Genomic DNA, 4,622 nt, shown 5'->3' with positions numbered 1-4,622 from the left:
TCACCATGGTATGCTCTGAAATGTGCATCCACATCTGCAAAAAATGATGATCTGTAACTGCAAACCTGGCATACATAGGGCATTTCACCAGGCTTATGATTGTCTTTCATGTGCTCTAAGAGAACCTGATCTGTCTCAAAGGACAACTCACAGATGCGACAGACTGCGGAGGGCTCCTGGGGAGTGTGGACACTTTCAATGTGACACTGCATCTGGAAGGGAGTAGGAAACTGGCGGAGGCAGTGCCGGCAGGTGGTGTGGGTTTTCCAGCTGTCACCTCTCTGCCTCTCAAGTTCCAAATGGTGCTTCATGTGATTCATAAACTTGACATTTTTTAGAACTTTCAAGCAGCTGAGGCATTTAAACGCTGTGTGGGTCTTCGGTTCTGGCTGCCCAACTCCTATATGCTCTCCATAGTAGCAGTCACCAAGTAACACAGTCAGCTTTCCTTCTGTGGGATCACCAATTTTGTCTGGACTTGATAAACTTGGAAAATCAGTTTTTGTCAGTCCATTTTCCCCTAAAGGTCTTACAGGCTTGCAATGAACACTGTCCTTTGGAAAAGGTGTTGGACAAGGTTCTCCATTCTGAACATGGCTTAGTGAGGTATGGACACGGTCCGGTGTGCTTTGCTGAGTGGTCACTGTATGAAAAATACCTGAAGGGGAAAAACCTAAAGAATGTTCCCCTATAATGCCATCACTGAGCTTAGGCCTTTTGGGATTTCTGCTATTTGTTTCACAAGTGGAAAGTACCTTTGAGACATGAGGACTTTTATTCATATCTCCTGCAGAAACCGCTCTTTCTGCTGGATGCTGCAATGAACTTGTGAAGGTAATCAAAGAAGAACATGACTCCTTTGAAAAGCAATTCGGCACTCTTTGTGGTGAAATATTTTTATAATCAGCTTGAGACGGAGGTTCAATAATAATAGGACTATCTGTTGATCTTGATTCAGAGTCAGAAACTGGCAAGACAGCCTTTGCTTCTGATGTAGGAGTCACATGACTAGCTGGCTGTAATTTGTCAGCGTTACCTTTCCTGAAGTGACCATACCTTTTTCTCCTTGAACAAGAACCTGGGGTATCTCTGCTCAGTACGTTTGAAACGACTGGTTTTGAAGCTGAGCTCATCCCAACAAAGATCACGTCAGCATCTTCATTTACATGTTCCACTCCGACCAAGATCACTTCATCATCATCATCATCATCTGCTTGTTTGGTTTCTCCCTCCCTTTTCCGTACTTCTGGCTCTTGTTCTTCTTCACGTAACATACATGGTAGTTCCATATTTTGAGTACTTTTTTATTCTTAGAGGGTGCGGCCACAAGTCCCAGTGCTTCCTTTATACAAACTGCCACCTAAGTATAAACATACTACATATTAGTTAAGTACAGAAAAATGGGCTATTTGATTATCTCCAAAACTCTAGAGTAGTTTTAAACATCCTTATCTTACAGACAAAGACACCGAGTGTCAACGAGACTCAGTGACAGCTGAAAAACCTATGACTACAAGTCTACATGTCTCTAGAATCATAAGCTTTGTCCCATGTTCACTTTAACCTCTTCTATTTAAAAAAATAAAGAAAAAAAAAAAAAAAAACCAAAAACCCACCACGACTGATCATTAGGTGAAATCACATGTAAAGGACGAGTATTTTTACAAAAGCACTGTTGTACAGCGTTCAGAAACATGGACTTTGGAGTCAAAGAAGATTAAGTTGGAATTCTAAGTTAACCACACACCAGTTGCATCTTCTTGGGCAAATTTATAACTTTTAAAGGTGTTTCTGTCTCTTAAAGACAAACATGCTTATTTCTTAGACTTAAGGTTACCAGCTCTTTTTAAAAGGCATCGGCTATTCAAGGGCATCTTGTTTTGTAGTAAAATTTGAAGAAAATGTATCTTAAATGCACATTACACCTGATTCACAAATTCTAATTTCATAAATGTTTACAAAGAAAATAGGTAGCAAATTCAAAGTATAATCTATCTATACCTAGTTAACAAACAGCATAATTCAATGTCAAGCACTTAACACAGGCCTAGGAAATTGAGAATGAGCTCTCTTTGATAATGTCACCCCAATTCCACACCGATATATCCTAAATTTCTCCCTCTAATCCTGGCTAAACTTAAATCCAACAATGCTTCATCCTTCACGCCACAGGTCTCTTCCCCACATAGCAGGCAAAGTGATGCCAGTATTTCTCTCATACCAATATCAGACAGAGGCATCACACACACACACCTTGATATCCCTTACGAATACAGGTGAAAGAGTTCTCAACAAAATACTGGCAAACGAAATCCAACAACATATAAAAAAGACTGTATACCATGATCACATGGGATTTAGGGAGGTATGCAAAGTTGCTTCATTATATGAAAGTCACTCAACATTATGCCATTTTAAAACAATGAAACAAATAACACATCTGCCTGAAGAAAAAGCATTTCCCTGAATCTAGCACCTTTTCAGAACCGGGCTTAAAAGAACACTTAATAATTAAGAACAGAAGAGAACTTTCTCAATCAAAGGGCACCTGTAAAAAGACCCACAGCTAACATCACACTTAATAATGAAAAACTGAAAGCGTTCCCTCTAAGACTGGGAACAACACAAGGAAGTCTATTACACACTTTGGCTCAACATTATACTGGCAGTTCTATAACCAGAGCAATCAGGTAACAAAAGAGAAATGTTGCTGTTGTTTAAAAAAAAAAAAAAAAAAAGACAAGAAAAAACAAAAACAAAAAACAGCCTTCAGAATGGAAAGGAAACAGTCAAAGTATATTGGAGATAACATACTTTTGTATATAGAAAATCTTGAAGAAAACACAAGTATCAGAATTAATATAAAGCTTGCAGAATAGAAGACAAATATTTTAAAAGTCAACCACATTTTATACAGTAGCAACACATGTTGTTAAGTAAATACTTGAATCTACACTAGCATTAAAAAGAATACTTAGGAAGTCAGAAAGAGAAAGACAATATATTCTTTGGAATGGCTGAGTAATACTCCATTGTGTATATGTACCACAGCTTTCTGATCCATTTATCTGTTGATGGACATCTAGGTTGTTCCATGTCCTGGCTATTATAAACAGTGCTGCGATGAACACTGGGGTCCATGTGTCTCTTTCAGTTCTGGTTTCCTCAGTGTGTATGCCCAGCAGTGGGATTGCTGGCTCATACGGCAGTTCTATTTGCAATTTTTTAGGGAATCTCCACACTCTTCTCCATACTGGCTGTACTAGATTGCATTCCCACCAACAGGGTAAGAGGGTTCCCTTTTCTCCACACCCTCTCCAGCATTTATTGCTGGCAGACTTTGTATGAATCAATTCTAATGGGATGGATGAAACTGGAGCCGATTATACACAGTGAAGTAAGCCAGAAAGAAAAACACCAATACAGTATACTAACACATATATATGGAATTTAGAAAGATGGTAATGATAACCCTGTATGAGAGACAGCAGAAGAGACACAGATGTATAGAACGCACTTTTGGACTCCGAGGGGGAAGGAGAGGGTGGGATAATTTGGGAGAATGGCACTGAAATATGTACACTATCATGTAAGATAGTCGCCAGTCTATGTTCCATGCAGGATACAGGATGCTTGGGGCTGGTGCACAGGGATGATCCAGACAGACGATATGGGGTGGGAGGTGGGAGGAGGACAGGATTGGGAACTCGTGTACACCCGTGGCGGACTCATGTCAATGTATGGCAAAACCAATACAGTGTTGTAAAATAAAACAAAGTAAAAATTAAAATTAAAAAAAAAAGAGAAAGACAAATCTCGTATGGTATCACTTACATGGACTCTAAAATATGACACAAATGAACTTATCTATGAAACACAAACAGACTCACAGACAGAGAGAGCAGACTATGTGATTCCCAAGAGGGGAAAAGTGGGGCAGGCATAGATTGGGAGCTGGTGATTAGCAGATGCAAACTGTAATATATACAATAGACAAACAAGATCGTACTGGATAGCACAAGGAACTATATTCATAATTTGTGAAAAACAATAATGGAAAAGGGCATGAAAAAAATTGTGTGTGCATATACACACACAATTTACATATGAAGGAAAGGAAAGGACAACTGTTGGCAAGCACGTACAGAAACTGGATCCCTGTGTGTTATGGACAGATTTTAAAATGGTGCAACTGCTACAGAAAACAGTTTAAAGGCTCCTCGAAAAATTAAAAATCTGGAGCTGACACACGATTCAGCAATTCCACTTCAGGATATAAATTCAAAAGAAGTTAACATGGGGTCTTGGGATATCTGCACAGCCGTGCTCACAGCAGCACGAAGCACAACAACTAAGAGGTGGAACCATCGAAATGTCCATCAAATGTCATAGATACATACAATGAAATACTATTTAGCCATATAAAGAAAATTCTGTCACATGCTACAACATGCATGATCATTTCAGACATCAAGCCAAATGAAATAAGCCAGTCATACAAAAAGACAAATACTGTAAGTTTCTACTTGTATGAAATAGCTAACACAGTCAAGCAATCGAGAGGAAACAAAAAAGAACGACGGAGTCCACGGTCTAGGTCAACAGGCAAGAAAAGAGCAGTT

The 4,622-nt window shown here is 39.1% G+C and overlaps 1 pseudogene; it reads right to left on the bottom strand.

Moving 5' to 3' along the window:
- On the bottom strand, positions 1 to 1,289 carry LOC128071029 (zinc finger protein 280B-like; annotated as a pseudogene).
- Positions 1,290 to 4,622: the final 3,333 nt, after the last annotated feature.

This window comes from Budorcas taxicolor, chromosome Y, assembly GCF_023091745.1.
Source record: "Budorcas taxicolor isolate Tak-1 chromosome Y, Takin1.1, whole genome shotgun sequence".
NCBI classification, from domain to species: Eukaryota; Metazoa; Chordata; class Mammalia; order Artiodactyla; family Bovidae; genus Budorcas; species Budorcas taxicolor.
Note: the sequence above shows the minus strand (reverse complement) of the source record. Positions and strands in the feature narration are given on the sequence as shown.